At 37.3% G+C, this 23,790-nt stretch overlaps 1 protein-coding gene across 1 annotated transcript in view; it reads left to right on the forward strand.

Moving 5' to 3' along the window:
- The window catches only part of LOC127621004 (leucine-rich repeat and calponin homology domain-containing protein 2-like), a 119,009-nt gene that overhangs the window by 17,664 nt on the left and 77,555 nt on the right, over positions 1-23,790 (forward strand). The window lies entirely within an intron of this gene.

Consider the following 23,790-nt stretch of genomic DNA (forward strand, 5'->3'; position numbering starts at 1 on the left):
CAGAGCCCAGACCTGAATCCAATTGAACATCTGTAGGGTGATCTGAAGAGGGCTGTGCACAGGAGATGTCCTCGCAATCTGATAGATTTGGAGCACTTTTGCAAATAAGAGTGGGCAAATAATGCCATGTCAAGATGTGCCATGCTAATAGACTCCTACCCAAAAAGACTGAGTGCTGTAATAAAATCAAAAGGTGCTTCAACAAAGTATTAGTTTAAGGGTGTGCACACTTATGCAACCATGTTATTGTGAGGTTTTATTTTCCCTCAAAGATTTCAGTTTGTTTTTCAATCGAATTGTTCACGTTATAGGTCACATTAAAGGTGGAACATGATTTATCTTTGTCTCATTCTTTTACATCACAAGAACCTGGGGGCCTGGGTAGCTCAGCAAATAAAGACGCTGACTACCACATCTGGAGTCACAAGTTGGAATCCAGGGCATGCTGAGTGAATCCAATCAGGCTTCCTAAGCAACCAATTGGCCTGGTTGCTATGGTGGGTAGAGTCACATTGGGTTAACCTACTCATGGTTGCTATAAAGTGGTTCTCGCTCTTGGTGGGGCACGTGGCGAGTTTTGCATGGGTGCCGCGGAGAATAGCATGAAGCCTCCACACATGCTAGGTCTCCACGGTGACATGCTCAACAAGCCACGTGATCAGATGCATGGATTGACTGTCTCAGACATGGAGGCAACTGAGATTCGTCCTCCACCACCCAGATTGAGGCGAGTCACTACACCACCATGAGGGCTTAGAGCACATTGGTAATTGGGCATTCCAAATTGCGGAGAAAAAAATCCCCAAAATAAAAATAAATAAAAAGTTCACTGTAAAATAATTTTTTGTCAGGTAACTAGGGCTGTACAATTTAAACAAACTAAATCTTATTGCAGTTATTTGAAAAAATATTAAGATTGCGATTTTAACTTCATTATGATAAACAAAAAACAACAATTAAGCCTATAATCATAAGCAGTTTTCATTATTGTTTCTTCTTAATAAGACCTTTGTTTTGCAGTAAAGACATTGCTAATGGAGAAAAGGACATTCATACCCAGTACTGTGTGTAACAATTTACAGCAACTTTACCTTATTAATTAAACACAATATTCCCCCGAGAAGTTTGATTCATTAAACAATGGAGACCAATATAAGCAACACTCCACTATGATTATGTCAATTTTTTTAAGATCTCTTGTCTTGTTCTCTGGTGTTAACTCATCATTATGTCTGTGCTGAAACTGCTGTTGTGATTTAAATGTCTCTTAAACACATTAACCATGTATCAGGCATGGCCGGCTGCAGCCGTAGTGGTCTTCTTTTGGCTTCTATATTTGTTGGTTGAACAGCGCTAAAAAAAAATCAGTTCTGGGTTATTTTGGCTTTGTCTAAAGTGCAAAACTACGCTACAGTTTTTGTCATGTTTTACATTGTTAAAATAGCCAAATCTATATGGGCAAATCTATTCTGGGGAATTGATTTCCCCTGCACTAAACCACAGCCCCAGTGTATGACGCATCACCGACTGTATCTATTGTAGAGATGGAAATGGAATAGGACAGAACCACACTGAAAACACAGTATGATAAGCCTCACATGTGATCTGGTCTTGGTGGAATATATTTTACTTCTAAACAAAAAACAACAAATAATAATTTTAGGCAAATTTAGAGTTTTAATGTGAGCTTGTTCGTCCACATAAAATAAATTCAGTGGAATTTCAGCAGTTAAACACAAACCACAATTAATCTGTTTCCAAAACAATCTGATGTTTTACTTAACAAATACATAAAAGTCAGAATAAATATACAGATTTGTGTCAGCAAGCCCATTATCATATTCTCAGAACACATGGGGCACTGTCTGGGTTAATGTGTGTGTGTGTGTTTGTGTGTGTGTGCGTCTCTGTGAGTGCCAGACATTTGAGTCCTTCCTCTATCATGAAGACATTAAGAAAGCCTGTACCACCTCCATTGGCCTTAAGTACAAATGCAAAAAACTGCATTGAAAACGCGCATTGATTTCTCATTTGTGTGTGTGTGTGTGTTGTACAATGGGGGTCCGGCCCCTTCTGCTAAACAGCTGTGCCTCTTTGAAAGTATTGTTTGATTATAAAAGAGGGAGATCACAAAACGAAAAGAAAAATTAAGTTATCATAGTCGAAAACTATCAAACAGGATCTGATGCCATATACATGGAGAAAAGCATAATTTTTCCCCAGTTAGATCTCTTTTATTGGTTTATACCAAAATATATGAGGTGCACACACACACACACACGGAATACTTTATAATACTGGAGATACTGAGCTTATATTAGAAATGTCACTGTCTTGAGGAATTCCCATCAATTCATACCTCTGTCGCTTCCTCTCTCCCACTCCCTCTCCCTCTCTCTGTGTCAACAGCAATTTACACGCATACGCACACACACACACACGCACATTTCCTAACAGTCTTGCTGTTTCTCTACACTCAATCACTCTATTACTCTCTCTGTCTGTGTCTCTCTCTCTCCTTTACAATCATGACTCAATCTCTCTTACAGCCTTGGTATCTCTTTCAATTAAATTTAAAGTTCTTTATTGCCATAAGCATGACAAAATAGTTTAGTATGGCAATAAGATCAAAATGGAACAGAGCACAAGAATCATAGAAATTTAAGAAATTAATAATAAACATAAAACATAAAAATATGACTAAACAATGAACAATTGAATACATGATTTTGTGCTAAATTAGGAGTGTGTGATATACTGGTAGACACGATAAACTGGTAGAAATCTGACAACCGATGTAGGAGGAAGGCGGAGTGTGTGCTTGTTCCTCAAATCCCTGTGAACGAGAAGATGAGAAGGAGATTCAATTTCACTGACTTTCATCCACCGAAGCAAATTCAATGACATTCATCTAGCGTTCTAAACATGCTTCTCATCTGACACATGCAGCTTTGTTTCACATTATTGTCATCTCTGGAGCTTGCAAGTGTATGTGAGTTCAGCAGGCTTCCTGTTTGTGCTTCAGAGACAAGAGAGCACCGAGCAGGATCACTTGCGCTACTCAATCTGGTTTCTCTCGATATTGTTGCACATACTACAAAACTTGAAGGAGGAAGTCAAACATATCAAGAGTCTAGACAGCCTGACATTCTAACCAACTCTGATGAGGATTCTCACGCTCCGCATCAGTTCAGTGTCAAGCTCACGTGCTAAATTACATGACTGTTCGGTCCTTTTATTCAAAATATACTGCCCTAGTGAGTAACACCTTTGCTGCTTATGCTATAGTCTACTTACCTGCCCATAATTTCATCTCACTTATGCATCTGTGTGATAGAAAAGCCTCCTCACCAGCTAGAAGCCAAAAGTGCAGGACGGATGTTATATATTAAGTTAATCAAGTCTGATAATGAAACCATGTAATGAAACCAAATACTACATAGTTAATAATAATAAACATTATATCTGGATAAATAGCCTTGATGTTAAAGGGGTCATGACATGAGAAACCAAATTTGCCTTGATCTTTTGGTATATAAGAGGTCTTTGTATCATTAAAACGTCCTGCAAGTTTAATATTTTAAGACGTCCTCCCCATTCTAAACTAATCATTATTTAATCAAGCTCAAAATACAGCTCGTTCTGGATTCATGGTTAGAAGTGACGTGTCGGTTAGAAGTGACGTAACAGCGTTTGCATATGACCGCCTCCAGCACAAGATAACTACGCTTTAAGCGCAAGACAGCTACGCTCATTTCAGTATCGCCGTGCGCTTCACAAGTGTTCAGTCGATGGACAGCGAGCTCTGACAGAGACTACTTGTGCACAGGAAAATTACGATGCCACACAGATGTGCTGTTCCTGGCTGTGGTCAAACAAAACCTCTGAAAAAGCTGCCGAAAGATCCAGACGTCAGGGAAAAATGGATGCAGTTTATTTTTTGCGGACGTTCCAGTCACGGCAGTGTTAACTTAAGCGTTTGTTCTGTACATTTTAAGGATGACTGTTTTGAGAACAAATCTCAATATGATGCTTTCTTTGCCAGAAAACTGTTGCTCAAAGATAAGTCCGTGCCGACTATTCTGGGAACAACTACGACGCTAAACTGTAAGTAGGCCTAATCTATTTTAAACTTTAAACTACTTTTTAAAGCGCAATTTCATTCATTATGAATAATCACAGTGTTTTTACTTAGTTTACTTGCATATTGTTCTGGCTGGGAGCGTCAATAATTGATACATAGGCACTGACGTTAGCCAATCATAACAGTGGGCGTTAACACTGAAGTCTTAAATGGAAACGCCCCCAAAACAGACTGTTTGAATCAGAGGATGAGAAACAGGGTGGGAAAAGGTCATAAATCACTAGATTTTAAAAGTTTTTCTTAAAAAAAAATATATTAATACTATAATTGCACCTAAGGGAACATAATAATACAATAAAAAAAACCATGTCATGACCCCTTTAAATAAAACATTATTAATGATACAATAATAACCTTACATTAACCACTTAGTGTATGAATGGTGTTTTTAAATAAATTTCATTGTGAAATGTTTATTTTTGCATTTTTTTATCAGTTGGCATGAAGACGTTGCCAAGTTTTTTTAAGCTCCTCATTCCAAATTTGGAGAAATGCTGTCATCTCCTGTATGTAGGTGCATTAGTTTTGTAGGCTATGTTAATTTAATTGCAAAAACATTTAGAAATATGTGAATGAGAAAAAAGTTGTTACAGATCAGTAATTTTGTAATTATTAAAACATGCCATTTTTCAAATTGAATCGTTTAAATTATAACATAAAAGAATGGCAGCATCATTTTATAAGGTTAGAATAGAAAAAAATGCCCTTGTAAAGGTGAAAAAAACAAAAAATCCCCTGTAGATCAAATATTGCCCCTTAAAAAGTAGATATCTGACCCTGGTTCCATCTGACCTTTACGTAAATTAAGAAAAGTGGTGCCCCTGTGAGATTTAGGTGAGTTTGTTGTAAAAATGTGGCTGTTTTAGTGTTATGAGTTTCTGTGTGTGTGTGTGTGTACATGTGTGAACCTGTAGCTTTAAATATTTAATTCTATGTTTAAATTATGTAGCCTATAAGGTGCATGCACAGCATGCCAATTTCCTATATGCATGGAATAGCCAGATACTATAGCTTACAATGCATTGTGCTTGATTTTAACTTCCAATTCCAGTGTAATGAATGAAATGTAATATCAGATGATTTTTTTTTCTTGACTCATTATTTGATCTGTCTGGCACAAGTTAAAGGTTAAATGTGTTATTTCTGTGCCACTAACGGTTTGACATAACATTGAACGTTACATTTATATAGCGCTTTTCTGAAACTACACTCAAAGTGCTTTAAACAGTGAACAGGTGACTCTCCTCAACCAGTGTGCAGCATCCACCTGGATGATGCAACGTCAGCCATAGAGCGCCAGTATGCTCACCACACACCAGCTATTAGTGGAGAGGAGAGAGTAGAGTTATAGAGTCAATTAGTGGATGGGGATTATTAGGAGGCCATGATTGAGAAGGGCCAATGGTTGGAATTTAGCCAGAACACACTGGTTACATCCCTACTCTTTACGAGAAGTGCTCTAGGATTTTTAATGACCACAGATAGTCAGGACCTCGGTTTAACGTCTCATCCGAAGGACGGTGCCTTTTTTACATTATAGTGTCCCCGTCACTATACTGGGGCATTAGGACCCACACAGACTGCAAGACAGAACAATAATGGGGAAAGAGGGCAACCCTGCCAGATGCCCCTATCCAAAGTAAAATAATCTGAAATTGATCCTTTTGTTGTACCGCCATTACCAGGTGTCTATATAATAACTTAATCCAGCCAATAAAAGTATTCCCGAACCCATATATTTCCAAAATCTTAAAAAGATTATCCTATTCTACAATATCAAATGCCTTTTCAGCTTCAAGTGAGATGGCAGCAACCGGAGTCTGATCATTCGCCACTGACCACATGATATTGATGAAAAGCCTGATGTTATCAGAAGAGCTAATGCACTGAATATATCCCAACTGATCAATATTTATAAGAGATGTCATAATTTTACTCAGTCGGTTAGCCAAACGTTTTGACAATATTTTAACATCTACCAGGATCAGGGAAATTGGACGGTAACTCTTACACTCACTTGGATCTTTGTCCTTTTTAAGAATCAGACTGATCCAGGCTTGTGTCATGGTTGACAGAAGCTTTCCATTCTTTAATGATTCTGTATAAACTTCTAGCAAAAGTGGAGCTAGTTCTGTAGCATAAGATCTAAAAAATTCAGGGGCAAAGCCGTCTGGCCCAGGAGCCTTGCCTCTAGGCAAGGCCTTAATTAACTCGCCAAGCTTCTCCAAGTTTATCTCAGAATCAAGAGATTATTTTGCTCAGTCGTCAGTTTAGGGAGTTCTAATGGTTCCACACATTTTCTAATATCTACATCAGTAGACGAAGACGTGGAACTATAGAGATCAAGATAGTATTCTTTAAAAGCATTGTTAATATCAATGGCTGAGGAAAATATTTCACCACCAGCAGAAGTCACTGAGGGAATGGTAGAAAAAGACTCTCTGTTTTATATATCTAGCCAAAAGCTTCCCTGCTTTGTCCCTCAACACAAAGTGTGACTCTTGCCCTGAACAGCCAAAACTCCACCTTCTGCGAAAAAATAGTTTTATATCTGTATTTCAATCGGGTCAATTCTCTGAGGTCATTAGACGACATTCTGCACTTCAGCTCTGCTTCGGCACTTTTAATATTCTCTTCCAATTCCACGAGTTCTTGTGCTCTTGTTTTTCTTTTGTAAATGAGGCATACTGTATGATCCGGCCCCTAAGAACCCCTTTAAGTGCCTTCCAAGCCACGCCCACAGAGGATACTGTGGACTAGTTGGTCTCCATATAAACATTGATTTCAGCCTTTAGCATTTGTTGGAATTCAGGATTTTGCAAAAGGTATACATTAAAGTGCCAACTATATGATTTATTTTTCTCTGTATTTGGCGAAACCTCTAATCATACCAGGGCGAGACTAAAATGTTTCCAACTGAGCAATCAACAATAGATAAAATGAGGAACTTAGATATAAAAAAAAAAAATCGAGAGTACATTTTATGGGCTGATGAAAAAATTTACTGTCCCTACCAGATGGGTTCAAAAGTCTCCAAATATCTGTAAGAACAAGATTTTTACACATCCTGTGAAGTGTCAGAGTTGCTCTAGGGGGCCTGCACATTTCTGAAGTGGAGAACTGAACATAACTTCTTTCTCAATGCAGGTAGGAATACATTTTGTAGATCCAAATTATAACTTTGAAGTAGCATATTGAATATTCTAGGAAAATCGAGAAATAACAGTCAGGAATCAAACAAGGAAAGTCTCTTTTTCAATATAAACAGCATTTGTAGAAAACACTTATCTGAAGTCCAGCCTGAGACACAAATAATATCCAAGAAAACAAAAGACAAAGAGTCTTTCCATGACTGCACAAAGAGTAAGTATTACAACATTCAAGGCCAGACAAAGACTGATTGTCACTGCAGTGATTTTAAAGCACACCAAACGCTCCACTAGCGAGCATCTGGTGTGGCTGTAATGCTCTGGGAAGCGCGAGCACGCAAATGAGTTAGATGAGTGTAATGAGATGGAAGGAAGGAGATCTAGAGCAATGATGCAGTCAAGTAAGGATCTTTATTTCTCTGCCTTCAATACTCTGCATGCACTCTTCTCAGTGCTTTTCTCAGTTCTATCAGATCAGTGTCACACAAACTCACTGGAATTAGAGACAGGTGTTAGACATAATTTAGCTCAGGTGTAAGCACCCTTACCGCTTTCTCTCTCTCCGGACAGAGGCTTGACCACGGCCCCGCTGCCACAATGAGTAAGCCTAAATATTTCCAATTTATGCAAGGAATACAAAAGCCCAGACATGGAGAGGATAGACATAGTAGAAAGATATATATAGAGAGAGAAAATGACCCCTCAAAATTCTATTTTTAAGCTAAAGTTAGCTTCACCGGAGCATCGCCAAGCAAGCAGTCATGTCAATGATGTCATGCGCTTAGCGGCCTTTAGATGTGGGGTGGGGCGTTTACATTTTAAAGAGACATGACAACTAGCCTATAAACAAACTTAATATAAATTATTGTAAATAATGAATTCACAAAATTTACCATATCCACTGCATGAATTTAATCAGATTTTTCATTATTATTTTTCTAAAATATAAGTATCTTCTTATGGGGGGTCCCCCATGGTCCCCCTCCATTTGAGCACTACCTTTACGGCCATCCTTAGCATCTAAAATCAATTTGGCTGGAAACATCAGTGCAAAAGCGACCTTCCATTGATGTAAGAGTTTCTTGCATTCCTCGAATCAATCACGCTTCTCTTTTTTACATTTCGCTAAGTCTGGGAACAAGAAAGTGCTGTGGTTTTTCCAAGAAAGCCTTGCTTTACTCCTCGCCTTGCGTAACATGAGATCTTTATCGGATGATCTCAGAAATTTGGCCAGAATTGATTGGGGCCTGTCTCCTTCAGCGGATCGCCAAGCCGGAACCCTGTGAGCTCGCTCGATTTCCAGCTTATGACTTGTTATGTCGAGCAGACTCGGAAAGAGCCCGTCCAGCAATTCCACCATATTCTGACCCTCTGTTCTCTCAGGAATTCCAACATTACAGACGTTATTTCGCAGACAATGATTCTCCATATCCTCCAGCTTCTCCCAGACGCTCTCCAATTCCGCCTTGGTCACTAGTGGATTAGTGGCTAATTCCCTCTCTGATGACTCCAGATAATCGATCCGTTTCTCGACATCCCCCACTCTTGTAACCACCTCAGTGAATTTCATCTCCATAGCAGTGATCGATTGATTGTATTTCTGCAAGATCCTCGGAAGTCAGCAATGACCTTCGTCAGCATTGCTGACAAGTTCAACAATTCTCGCCGATTTTCACATACTTCACCGGCCAAATCGGCTTCCTGGTCTGCAGCCTTGTCAGGGATGTCAGCTTGAGCATGTAAGCGTCTTTTAATATCTCCAGAGCCTCAAGATTTTGAATTCTTTGACATTCTTCTTAGAAGAGTTATGGAACAGGGTGTATCGAATCTCACCGTTTTATAACAATAATAGTGTTAAAACCAGCAAAGTGCGCAGAGCTTGCTGTTCACACGTCCGGACCTCACATGGCGTCATGTGACTTCTGCTGTTTTTATATCTTAGATTTATCATGCACATAATGAGGTCACGTGTGCACAATTTTGTAACATATTACTGCTTGAAATGTAGATTGTTGTATAATGTGTACTATTCCATAAAATGTTTGACAATATTCAGTGTTTATTTTGCACAATGCAGTACTCTAGTATTCCATTCCAAAGATATCTCAGTCCTCTCCATCCTAATAGCCTACTTTTACAATTACTGCACTGATAGCTCTCAGTCTGGTGTTGACTTGTGATGCCATTCCGGTTGCTGAATTATTATTATGGACTTAAGATCCAGCTCAGTTCCTGCTTTATACTATTCATGTTTACTGCCCACTTGTGTGACTTCTGTCATCTGGAAGTTCATGCTGGTCTTTTCAGCTAGATGTGACAGACTAAAAATCGGAGCCATGAATACACTTCTCCATCCAAAGGAATTTAGATTAATGTTACCTATCTTGCTACCAAGTGCTACAAACATGTATACACAACCATGAATGCAGTGGTGCATAAGTAATAATTACGCAGTTGGCTTATTTTTCATGTATGTGACAGGCTGGCTAAATGTGAATGCCACTGGTAAAGCTTCTCTTTCTCATTCGAACATTTGAAAATTATACTACAAAAAAAACCCCATCTATAAAACAACTATTTAAATTGAAAACTGGTTTGCTGATATTTCTTAAAAGCATGAGGATTTAAAAAATGGAAAGTGCATTAGGGTGCAAATAATGTGTGTTAATGGAAATCCTGTGTTAATGTGTGTTTGTGTTCATACAAGGCTACTGAATAAACGTGACTGTGCTCCTCTCTCTTATCGGCTAACTGAAGGTTGTCCAACAGGAATGTCTGAGGTGCAGTCAGCACAGTTTGGGTTGGTAACGGTTGCCAGGCAACACTGCTTCAGTCTGTGGTTGCCAGGCAGCACAGCTTCAGGTTGGCAATGATTGCTGCACAAATGTGGGTTATTGTGGTTTCTTATGCTTACCTCTCATTAGATAAAAAAAGTGCCACTCAGATGATGGCATTTGGAATCCTAGGGTATGATATCTAATGTGCCTAAAATAAATCTGAAGTGCTAATGTATAATTCCAAAGAAGATGATTTAATGAATATATTCCAGTTCTGATTGGTAGAAATTCTAAACAGTTGTCTGTCTGAGCTTGATTTTGATGTACATTAATTTCAAGGACAATGGCTAAATTGATTCAAACAGAGTTTGACGACGAGTAAACAAAGTTCAGCATATTCTTGTTTTCAGTGTTGGGTGTAATCCAATTACAAAGTAATTAGTTACTATAATCTAATTACTTTTTTAGTCAAAAGTGGTGTAATGTATAACTTTTAAAATTCCTGTAATCAGATTACAGGTATTTACTTTCAATCAATTACTTTTAAGTACATTATACAGTTAATATATTTCTGATATATTATTTATGTAGAATACATGAATTATGGCCCTGTAACAAGTCATTATGGAGGAGAAATGTGAGGTGCTGAGTAGGGTTGTAATGGCGTACGGTGTTGCCGCTTTACTCGGGACAAGGGACAACACCGGTGTGAATTTTTTACCGGGTAAAATGGGGAAACATTATAAATGGAATTTCCAATATTAATACAATAGCCTAATGAATAGAATAGCCTTAAATAAATAATAGTTGCCTAATGAAGAGTTTGCAACCCATGATAATTGAACCTAAAATAATGCATTGAAAGCCAGATGTTCTTTAACAAAATATCAAATTACACAGGTAGAATAGTATGCGCACTGACAGAAGACCTTTCATTGCGGGTAGCGAATAGAATGTGCATTTTGGGTAACTGTAAGATGTCTTGGATTCGGAATGACTCAAGAAATGCTGTTAGACACACAGACATGTGCTTGAAGAAACACACTTTATAATATTTTTAAGAACAGATGACAGAAAAGAAGTCTATGCACACGTCTCACGCGCTGTTTGTTAGGAGGCGTGAAGTCTCGTGGAACACATGTTAGTAAAGAGTTCTCACTCTTTATTTCAGTCTTCTGAAAATGTTTTGCAAGAATAGTATCGTCTATGAGAATGCTGCAAATGACCTCAGACCATCTCAGCTCAGGAGGTGTTCGGAGTTCAGTTCACTTTATTTGTATAGAGCAGTTCGTTGTGAGAGCAACTCTGTGAATTCAACAAGAGAGAAACTTGATCAATTTAAGACATGCAAGAAACTTTTACATCAAAGGAAGTTTGCTTTTGCACTGAAATTCCTGGCCAAATTGAGAATAGATGCTAAGGATGGCCATAAAACATTCACATGGCCACAGCAAGCGATGTCCTTCATAAAGTCAATGAAGTGAGTAAGTTATCTTGTGTTACTCATGTTGCAGCTGAGTGGACCAACTCACTGAACATTCACTTGACTGTTCGAGGAAACGGAGTGCTTTTTTTTTTGTGCTGGTGTAAGAGGGACAGAAAGTGTACTGTTAAAACATATGTATTGTTTATAATAATTCACACAAAATAGTTTATTTTCATATATATCTGGTATACTTGCCTGAAGAATGAGCGTTTTTCCCCTTTAATTGCTGTGATGTCATCATGAGCCTACACAATTTCCTGTTTTGTCTCTTCCTCTTCCTCTTGGCATTGTTAATGCACTGAAGAGGTGAGTTATTTGTGGCTCCTGTTAATCTTAATTAATCTTTATTTTAATTGTTGTGTTTGTGTCAATATCTTCACTGCAAGTTATGTGTATTATGTTATTTTACTTATCTGTGTGGTTATTTTGATAATTTTACCCTAATTAAGTTATATTTTTGACTTTGGCCTATATTTGTGGAGATGAAAGCACATGTTTATTATATGTACATCACATTTGTTTTATAGAGCAATATAAGGGCGATTTATGTATTTAAAATAGCATATATGCATTAGTTATATTCTCAATTTAATTTACAGAGCAATCCCTGCAAAGTTTTTAGGTTAACTATAGAAGAGACTAGGATTAGTGAGTCACACTAGCAAGACTCGCAAAAGGGGGCGTGGCATCACGATGGTGGCTATACATCGTGATGTTGGTCAGCCATCACGATGGACGATGATATCGTCCATCGGCACAACCCTAGCTCTTGTATGTTTTTTTTATCAGTAAACCCAGTGAAACCGCCGCCTGTTGTCCCGTGTCTGTCTCCACGACGCTTCACAACGCAGAAAAGTGTTTTCATAACTGGTGTCGCGAGCCACCGGTTACACTGGTTCCGCCTAGCGGCTGGAGTTTATTTTGTAGAGTAACACACCTTCAGAACAGTTTTATACCTGCAGGCTTTTTGTGTTTATTCCAAAATGCATGGACCGTTTGAATTTGGAGGGATGGACGCCAGTTGGCGCTGTCGTGCACGGGGTTTATACGCACAATTTTCTTTTTTCTGTTTACTTGGCTTTGGGGGATGTTCGGGGTTTGATAAATGCACAAATGTTGTAATGTGGTCTTTATAATCTTGTTTTTAACACACAATCTATTTTTTAATAATTTTGTATTTGACACACAGTATATTTTTTTCTCATATGTCAAAATGTTAAATGTTAATATGAGTGGATTGTCTCTCTCCACATGGAATGTGAATGGGTTGGGGCACCCCATAAAACAAAGGAAGGTTATTTCTCATAAACGTAAGAAATTTGATAGTATTTCTTCAAGAAACACATCTTTCCCTGCAGGAAGCTGAGAAATTTGGGAGGATATGGGGTGGGCATGCTTTCTTTAGTGCTGGCTCAGTTAAGAGCAGGGGAGTCATTACGCTGATAAGTAAACATCTAAAATTAAAATGTCTCAAACAGATTAAAGATAAATTAGGAAGAGTCATTATTGTTTTAGCTGAAATTCAGGGGCAGTCTTATTTTGGTTAATATTTATTCACAATTTAGATTTTTAGGGCATTTTTATAGATCTTGAAGGGATGCTGCAAGCCGCTGGCACCCCTCATTATATAATATTAGGAGGAGACTTTAATCTTTTGATGGATTCAGTCCTTTATCATTGTGAAACATTTATTTTGGCCGATATGTGCTTGTATTTAACCTCTTATTTGAACCTTTTATTTGAAAGATAAAATGTAACACAAATAATTACTTAAGATAGACAAAATTTCTCAACAAATACATTTATTGAACACTTGACCAATCTACACTTGTACACTTAAATTAAAAATGTATAATGTAAAAACATATTGTATAAATAATGTATAACAAATATATTAAATAAACAAAGCAGGTGTTATGAACTGCTCCGAGACACGAAAGTTGAGATCCAAATGCAGCTTTAATTAAGGGGCAATCCAGACACGTAATCCAATATTCAGATCATCCAAGAGAAGCATAGGCATAACTAGGGATGGGTATCGTTAAGGTTTTATGGTTTTACTATCTTACCGATACTGCTTATGATCCGGTACTTTAACGGTATTCTTAACGGTAATATATATATATATATATATATATATATATATATATATATATATATATATATTATTAAACAAAGATAAACAATTACACAAAGATAAATGTTATATAGGCACGGTGATTTAATTTCAGGAAAGTCTACTAACATTACTGTTCAGGTGTGGTCTAAAAATAAATCTAATAAAGTAATCAATTTTAAAAGAACACTGCATAGTTTATCATAGATAGATTAATGCTTATTAATGCAGAAGTTATTCATTCAAGAGCTGTAAGGGATTTTCTCTTTGCCTTTTGTTGTTTGATTCGCAGTAATGGCTCAATCGTCAGCATGTTTATTAGACCGCTTCATCTTTAAGACCGAGTTCAGATCTAATAGGCTCCTGATGCACACTATTTCCATAACTACGTCAATTTAAGGCATAAACTGTGTTTAAGTGAATCTCCAAGCCGGTCGTTTTGACATATTTTTGTGTATAGTTGATCGTTTAGACGCACGTGCACATGAAACCCAAAGTAGCCTATACTTTGCTTGTCTCGTTGTGGTCTGTTTCGGAGCATGCACCGCCATTTAGCAACAGTAGCTTGACTGCATTTTACAACAATCACCGATCGTGCTGATTCTGACGTTAAGTTTGAGTTTTAGGGGAAATGTCAGTGCACCGCTGTGAAGGGAAGGAAGTTGTGCTAGACAGAATGCGGCTTATGTATAAATATTCATTTTATAATCTTTGGAAGGCAAAATCTAAAATAAAATCAGACTAATATCACAGATCTAAAGTGTAAACAGGCTACGTTTGAATGTTTAGTTCTGTCACTCATTAAGCAAGGCTCGTGTTGTGCTCGCTGTGGCACCGCGTGAGTGAGATCTCTCTCTCTGACTGCGAATAGCTAAATTGCATCACAGACAAATGGTTTCATATTATTATACATCGAAATGGCTGGCGAGATAAAATAACTCTCTTTATAGCAGTAAGAAATGTATTTTCTTAATTTCTCCAGTACCGACAGCAGAAACGATAACGTCCGAGCTTACCAAAGCCAGTCCTTCAATAGCCTATAGTGCGTTGGTATCTTTTTTATTACTTATTTCTCTGCATTGAGTGACAACCCTCTCAAATATAAGACACACAAATAGAACAAATAAAAGTCTCAGATTCACTGTCTGTAATTGCAAAATTCTTGCTTACTTATTGTGACATGATAACAATCCTTCTGCTGTGATAATGCCACTTCAACTATGCTATCAATATCCAAAGTAGCCGAACGTCATGTCACATTTTTTCTTGAAGTTGGCAGTAACATATCAAAAGTTTTTAATTAAATATAAAGGAGTTATACAAATGTAATCCTTACTGTTTTCTCCAAGGAACTTAGCTCCTTCCTTAGGCACTGGATGAGGTCTGCTCACTCTGCTGAAAAATGACTCTAGAGGCAGCGTGCGTCGAACACGTGTTCCACAACAACACTAGGCTGCCCACAGATGTGCCTGCCTAATAATCGGCTTGATATACTTGGATATTGGCCGATGCCGATTATGTTAAAAAATGCAAAAAAATCGGTCGACCTCTAGTGCATACTGAACGAAATCCCAGATGAATTTTATTGTGCTACTCTAATACCAATCAGTAATTACCAGGAGAAAGAAATATGGGTCTTTTAATTATAAAGCAGCCCAAAATACACATGGGACTCTTATTTTGAAATGTCTGCACTCCCAGTTGTGAGCTCACAGAAAGTGAATCTGATTCAAACTGCTAACCTAAGCTCCAGAGTTCAAACCCTCAGTTCATTTCGGGTGATTCATGAAAAAGATCTGGTTCAAAACAGTCACTTGGTCACAACTCTCTCACACTTGGTTTGTTGTTGCGTGCAGTGCAGCGAGCTCATGAGAAACCGAACGAGTGAAAAGTGGCGCGAGACACACTGGTGCGCCCTCTATAAATATATTTAATAACTCACAAGATGTTATCTGATGAAACCGCATATGAATGCACACAACCCGACTGCCACCAATGGCGACTAGATTTTATTTATTTATTTATTTATTTCCCCTTTTTCCTCCTAATTTGGAATTCCCAATTCCAAATGTGCTTTTAAGTCCTCATAGTTGCATAGTGATTCACCTCAATCCTGGTGGCGGAGGACAAATCCTAGTTGCCTTCGGTCTGAGACTGTCAACTCACGCATCTTATCACGTGGCTTCTTGAGCGCATCGCTACAGAGTCATAGTGCTTGTGGAGGCTTCACGCCATCCACTGCAGCATCCACACTCAACTCACCACACGCCCCACCAAGAACAAACCACATTATAGTGACCACGAGGAGGTTACCCCATGTGACTCTACACTCCCTAGAAACTGGGCCAATTTGGTTGCTTATGAGATCTGGCTGGAGTCACTCAGCATGCCCTGGAATTCGAACTAGCGAACCCCAGGAGTAGTAGCCAGTGTCTTTTACCACTGAGCTACCCAGGCCACTTTATGGTGACTAGATTTTAAATTATAGTCGCAGTCTATAGTCCTGTCTAAGTCAACCCTGATAACCCTGTCATTTCATCTGTTGTTGAATGCTCAATTGAAAACATTTTAGTCTCAGATTACGCCCTGGTGTATTTAGAGGTGTTGGCACATTTGAAGTAAAGGAAAGCATATAGTTGGCACTTTAATGTATCCCTTTTGCAAAATCCTGAATTCCAACAAATGCTTAAGGCTGAAATCAATGTCTATATGGAGACCATCTGGTCCTCAGTATCCTCTGTGGGCGTGTCTTGGGAGGCACTTAAGGCGGTTCTTAGGGGTCGGATCATACAGTATGCCTCATTCATCAAAAAATCCAAAGCACAAGAACTTGTGGACATGGAAGGGAATATTAAAAGTGCCGAATGCCGTCTGAGGGCCTCAGAGAATTGACCTTATTGAAACACAGATATAATACTATTTTGTAATTTCAGGTCAAGACAGTCATACTTTGAGTCGGTGGATAAAGCCTTTTTCTGCCTTTCCCTCAGTGAAAAATGCTAGCAGTGAAATATTTACCTTGGCAATTGATATTAATAATGCTTTTAAAGAATTTATCTTGATCTTTATAGTTCCACGTCTCCGTCTGCTGATGAAGATATTAGAAATTTTGTGGAACCATTAGAACACCCTAAAATGACGACTGGGCAAAAAAAGTCTCTTGATTCTGAGATAAATTTAGAGGAGATTGATGAGGAACAGGCAAGGCTCTGGGGCCAGATGGTTAATGGAACAGAATCGGCTCCACTTTTATTAGAAGTTTATACAGAATCATTAAAGAATGGAAAGCTTACGCCAACCATGACACAAGCCTGGATCAGTCTGATTCTTAAAAAGGACACAGATCCAAGTGACTAAGAGTTACGGTCCAATTTCCCTGATCAAGCTAGACATACAAATTTTGTCAAAAATTTAGGCCAACCGATTAAGTAAAGTTATGACATCTCTTATACATATAAATCATGTGGGGTTCATTCGGGCCGCAGCTCTTCTGATAACATCAGGCTTTTCATCAGTATCATGTGTTCGGTGGCGAATGATCAGACTCCGGTCGCTGCCATCTCACGCCGAAAAAGCCATTTGACATGGTAGAATGGGATTATCTTTTTAAAGTTTTGGAAATATATGGGTTGGGAAATATTTTTATTGAATGGATTCAATTAATTTATAGACACCTGGTAGCGGCGGTACAACAAATGGATTAATTTAAGATTATTTTATGTTTGGAGGGAGTGGTTTAATGTGAATAATTGATAAAAAAAATGTTATGTTGTGTTTGTATGTTTTATGGAATCAATAAAATTGTTAATAACAAAGTAGTGATGCACCGAAATGAAAATTCTGGGCCGCACTTGGCCCGAAAACAACTTTTTTTTTTAATGCCTATTTTAAAAGTTTTTTTTTTTTTTTTTAAATAAAATTGTATTAATATTATACTTTTTAATTAATTTCATGAATTTAATGAATCTGAATTGAAAAACTACAAATCAATATAATGATCACAATTATATTGAAAGTAACGCACCAAAATTGGACAGAAAAAATATTATAACAATATTAAATATATTATTCTTTATTCAGTTCTTTAAAAATCTAATTTAACAGTTTTTTTTTTTGACCAATTATCCAATAAATGTAACGGTCTAGAAAACTCTAATGATATGCAAAACAGCAGTCAAGTAATGAACTTAGCAGGTCTAGGCTAGCATTTTTCAAATACAAAAAGTTTAAATATGCTACAGTCATTTTAATGAAAACAACAGGCAGAACACAGAACGTCAGAGGGCCTCGATTCTGTTTATGTAAACGTATTTCTACATTAATATAAAATAATTTTGCAAAACAGCAGTAATAGAACTAAAACCAACCTCAACTGTAAATGACAGATGTAGCCTCAAGTGAAGAACAAAGTTTGGCAGGGCTAAACAAATTTTAATGTAATTGCTATACACATAGCAAATTGGACTGCTTTCTATTTAAGTAAAGTGACAGGATTCTTTTCAAGATCAAAAGTTGCTCAGCTGTCTGGCAGGAGAGACGGTTCCTCTTCTCATCAAGAACATGAGATACTTCACCGAATATTCTCTCTCTCTCTGTGCTGGTGCTTGGGCAGATAAATACCTGCGTGCAATCCGCGCAAGCAATGGAAAGCGATCTTTGTTCATGCGCCAGTAGTCAAGAGGATTGTCGCGTTTGCATAATATGAGCGTGAAGCGATCGTCTGTGTTCCGCAACTACTTTTGTAACAGCCTGGAAATACGAGATAGAAATTAATACTCAGACAACGATGTTTTCTCTCCGGTAGCTACACCGAGAATTGTTGTATTTAAAATAAATGCAAAAAGATATTCGAATGCACAATTACAACAATTACTCGCTTTCAAGTGAACATTAACAAAATAGTGTAAACAAAAGCTTACATGTACACTCTTAAATATGCTTTAAATAAACAAAACATTATTTAAACATTATTCTCTCTGTAAGATCTTTTACTTACAATAAACAATTTTTTATTATAATAGTTTATTGTAAGTAAAAGATCTTTACTTACAAAGATCTTTACTTGTTTCCAAAAATAGCAACACAATATATGGTAATTTTTACTACACACATCCATTTCAACTTTCAAGAGTATGTACATGCATACATAGACATCATATAGATAGACGCCCTATCGACCGCTACTGCCTACTGGCGCGGACGAGCCGCGGTGCCGCCATCTTAGACCAGTCACCCGCTCCACTCAGTGTAATCTGTATGGCAGGTGCAATGAACTGTCAGCGCATTTAATTAATCATACCTCACTGAAAACCGAACTGAGTTTTTTTTGCTGCAAAGGTCATTCATGTAGCTATGATACAGGACACATGGTTCGGCGTATTTTAATATTCATAGTAGGCTTAACAGTAATATAATATTCTGATATAAGATATAAAGTGACCAGACGTCCAAAATCAAAATATGTGATGTAGGATATAAGGTATTTAATAAATCACACACTATAAATATGATAAAGAATCAGAAACAGATAGTTGCAGTAAAGTAAGATATTTTAATAAGTTGAAGAAACTATTTATAATGATTTATGATACACACTCTCTCTCTCTCTCACACACACTCTCACAAACAAACAAACAAGCGCACGCACACAAACACGAACAGTCACAAACACGAACACGCTCTCTCACACACATACACACACACTCTCTCTCTCTCTCTCTCTCTCTCTCTCTCTCTCTCACACACACACACATACACACACACACACACACTCTCACTCTCTCACACACACACATTGCTAACGTTAGCTGGCTACTAGGGCTGGGACAACGTTGACGCAAAAAATACGTCGACGCAAAATATGCACGTCGATTCGTCAGACCCAAAACAAAGATGGCGGCACCGGAGAGTAGTAGCAACATGAGTGGCTCCTCAAACTATCAGAAGTGCAAGGCGGCATGCACTCGTTCCTCTAAAGTATGGGAATTCTTTAATTTAAAAGGAAACCATTCCGTGATATGTCGTCTTTGCAAAATGGAGATGGCCTTCCATTCTAGCACCACGGCAATGCACCAGCACCTGAAGAGGCGCCACCCGACACACACACACACACACACACACACACACACACACACACACACACACACACACACACACACACTATTCTTAAGGTGAAAGGAAAGTGTCAGAGTGTAAGTTGTTATTTGCATGTGAATGAAGATGCTTTTTTTTCAGTAAGCTAGGCCTATGTTCAACATAAATGTTGAATGTTTATTTTTATTATTTATTTTTGGTTGGAAAAGCACTTTCTGTATTAGCTTAAAGCCCCCAAGTTTACAATAGTTACTGTATTCTATCAATAGCTCTAAGAAAGGGTGGCTGGGTGACCTTTTTATTTTTTTATTGAATGCTAGACATCAGAATGCATTATTTTGGTCTTGTACACTTTTACTTGAATTTTATTTTTGAATTTTGAGTTTATGAAAAAGGTGAGTGGCAGAGTGTATTACTATGTTGTTGTTATTTTTATGTGAATGAAGAATTAAAAGATGCACTTTTTTCAGTAAGCTAGGACTATGTGTTTTCAACATAAATGTTCAATTCTGTTGGTTCAGGAAGGACGCCATGACAGGCTTTTGGCTCCCACTGTCACTGTTAATTTTTATTTATTTTTTGTTGGAAAAGCACTCTCTGTGTTAGCTTAAAGCCCTCAAGTTTACATTGGTTACTGTATTCTTTCAATTGCTCTAAACAAATACTTTGGGTGACCTTTTTATTTTTTTATTGAATGCTAGACATCAAGTTGTTGTTATTTTAATCTGAAAGAAGATTTACAAGATGCACTTTTTTCAGTAAGCTAGGCCTATGTGTTTTCAAGGCTTCAAGGTTTTATTGAATGCTAACTCTGACTAAGAATGCATTATTTGCACTTGTATAGTCTTTTATTTTGGAATTTTAAGAGCAATAAACATATGTTAAGGAATTCATGTTTTTTTCATGCAGATATGTAAATCAACATATGTATAAATTGCTATTAGTCAATTAATGGGGAGATAATCAAAATCGAATCGGACTGGAAAAATTAATCGTTGATTAATCGATGCATCGAAAAAATAATCGCTAGATTAATCGTTTATCCCAGCCCTACTGGCTACGATTTCAGTACAGTAATATCAAAGATCCTTGCTCCTTCTCAATTATCTGGTAATATTCTATTCACAAAATACAACCAATAGTACGGTAATGTTAAAACTTACTTGTGAAAAGTAATCCCCCGGGCCCTATTTGCAATGGTCCGCCGATTAGAACAGGAAAATGCTCCACAGTGCTCTGGCATCTTAACTGCTGCAGCGCAACGAAACTAGGAGTACGACCAGTTTAAGCTGGTGGCCGTATTTCTCAGTGCGCAGCGGCCAATAGGGCATCTAGTCTCTATATAATATCTATGCATGCATACACCACGTGTACCTTTCATGTCCCACCTGTGCCAGTCTGTAAGGGCCGCTAGGAATCACATTAGACTGGTAATATTTAACTAAGCACTTAACATGAATATACAGCTTCTGACACATTTAACACAACATGCACAAATAATTTTGCTAACATATTTCTTACAGTTTAAGTACATAACCATTCATTTTCGTACCTGGAAATGCGAGATAGAAATGAATACTCAGACAACGATGTTTCTCTCCGGTAGCTACACCGAGAATGAGGCCCGCTTCCAACCTTGCAGACATAACTAATCAATCAAGGATCGGTTTTCTCAAAAAGACTAAACTAACAGATCCGAAATCGTTAACAGGTATAGCTTAAATGTTCTCAAACAGTATTTACTATGTTATACATTTTAGAAACGTTTTATACCTTCTCAAAATGTCCAACAGTTTAACAAGCTTTTAATAGATGTGTTCACATTTACTTTTATGAATATAGTCCTACTGTAGCCTACTCATGAATTGAATTATGATCCCTCTGATCTTTGACTCAACAATTTAAAACATGTTTAACAAATCACTCTATTACACTTTCGGGTCCTTGAACAACGTATAACGTGTGTGGAAGGGCACCCGGTGGACTTTCTGGTGCCCTCCTAGGGTAAGATGTTACCCTCCTAGGGAGTTGGTGCCCTATGCAGACTGCGTAGTATGCGTATAGGGAGCAGCGGTACTGCTTTGAAGTATATCCACACCGCTGACATCGGCCTTTGCTTGGTAGCACCGTGATTACGATTAGATCGATCGAGAGTGAAACCTGAGCACTGAGGTGTGGGGAGGCATATGTAGCTATCGGCTCATATTTTCGGCCTTTTTCTCTTTTAGCCAAACCAAAAAAATGCCATTTTCGGCCGAAATTTCGGTGCATCCCTATAACAAAGGATTGTATCATGGTGAAACTGAGCCTTATTTATTTATAATTTTTTTTATTTGCGTTTCCTAAACTATGTCAATATCTGAGTATTGATGTCCAGTGTTGAAGTAAATAATTCCAAAAAACCAAGGACTTCTACACAGTCAAGGATTTTTAAACTGTCAAATAATCTTATCTAGGCTAACAGTATATTAATTTCTAGCAGAGTCATATCTGCCTTTATCTGCCTTGTAAAAAAGACAATAATGCGGAAATGATATGTAACCTTGGTGAGATGACGAAAGTTAATGAGTAACAAAGCAATGCATTAAATAAATAAAGATGAATTTGAAATTAACTTTAGAAGGTGAATATTTATTGTTTAATTTTTAACAATGAAATTAGTTGTGAAATGTTTCCAAATTAAATATTCAATGCTAAAAAATACAACCATGTTAAATGTCAGCCTCCCAAAATGCAAGCACTGTAAATGCAATGCATATAAATGCGGGATGTATTTGCCTGGACAACGAAATACCGACTGGTAGCCCATGATGGAGAGAATGCACGGATGAAATAGGTTTGTTGCCAAAGAGATGTTGCACTTCACAACTGTTGAAAAGCCATCTTTCAAAAAGTTGAACAACACACATTTTAATTGCACTTCATTTTTTTCAGTTCAATTTGAATTTATTTAAAATAAATAAAAAATCAAGTTCAAAGTTTGAATCAAGCTGCCATGCATTATTGTGTATGCTATTGCTTAATGAAAATGACCCTATAGTACAACTTTGAGTCCAACCAGTGGTAATACTTCTGTTAGTCATTTTGAAAGTGAACACCGCTGCGGTGTGAAAATTCTGATATCATGGCAAGTCTAGTGCTGAGTGTATGACTTCTGTGTAACAATGAACAAAAAAGAAATAGACATTATTTTGAATTTGTGAAGTTATTAGTTAATGAATTAAATCATTAGTTAAGTAATCGGATTAAAATGTTATATAAATAATTTGAAGTGGATTGCTATTTTTAAGTAACTTGCCCAACACTGCTTGTTTTCTATGAACTTTAAACAATTTAAACTGTGAAAGTGAATCTAATCTTTCACTTTAGACAGGGGATTCAACTTTCAGAAAAAGTTGTCCAGAATCAGAGACTTTGATGATGCTTTGAATGTGTGTTCAAGTGTGTACTATATTTGTGATGAAACATTTTGCAATATGTCCCAATCTGAGTGGTGGAACAGGGGAGATTATAACTAACTAACTAACTTAACTAACTAACTAATAACACAGCTAATTTCCGATTTTGTAGGCTACATGTAGCCTGAATACTCTCTGAATAAATAAGTGCCAGAGTCTTGATTCTGGAGGTTGTTCTTCACACAAATACACCATTAGCACACATACATTTAAATATCTATGAGATACTGTATACCAGTACCATGCAGTGCATAAACCGGGTACACTCTACCAAACAGGAGAAGCAATTCAATTATATTTGAGATAGTCTACAGTAATTTTAAGTTGTTTTTAAAGGTGCATATGATTGTATTAAATTAATTTATGTATTAAGTGTATATAAAGTTTTTAATAAATGGTGAAAGAATGATTATTATTGATATAACTTTTCCATCTCCATTTATGTCACCCTTTCTCTGAAGGGTTTGAAGGTGCTGACTGGATGCCACTGATGTATACTCATTTGCCCAGTGAAAAAATTAGGGGGATGATTTTTTTAATTTTTGTTTATTAAATGTAAGGGCCACA

This window comes from Xyrauchen texanus, chromosome 3 (assembly GCF_025860055.1).
Source record: "Xyrauchen texanus isolate HMW12.3.18 chromosome 3, RBS_HiC_50CHRs, whole genome shotgun sequence".
Lineage (NCBI taxonomy): Eukaryota > Metazoa > Chordata > Actinopteri > Cypriniformes > Catostomidae > Xyrauchen > Xyrauchen texanus.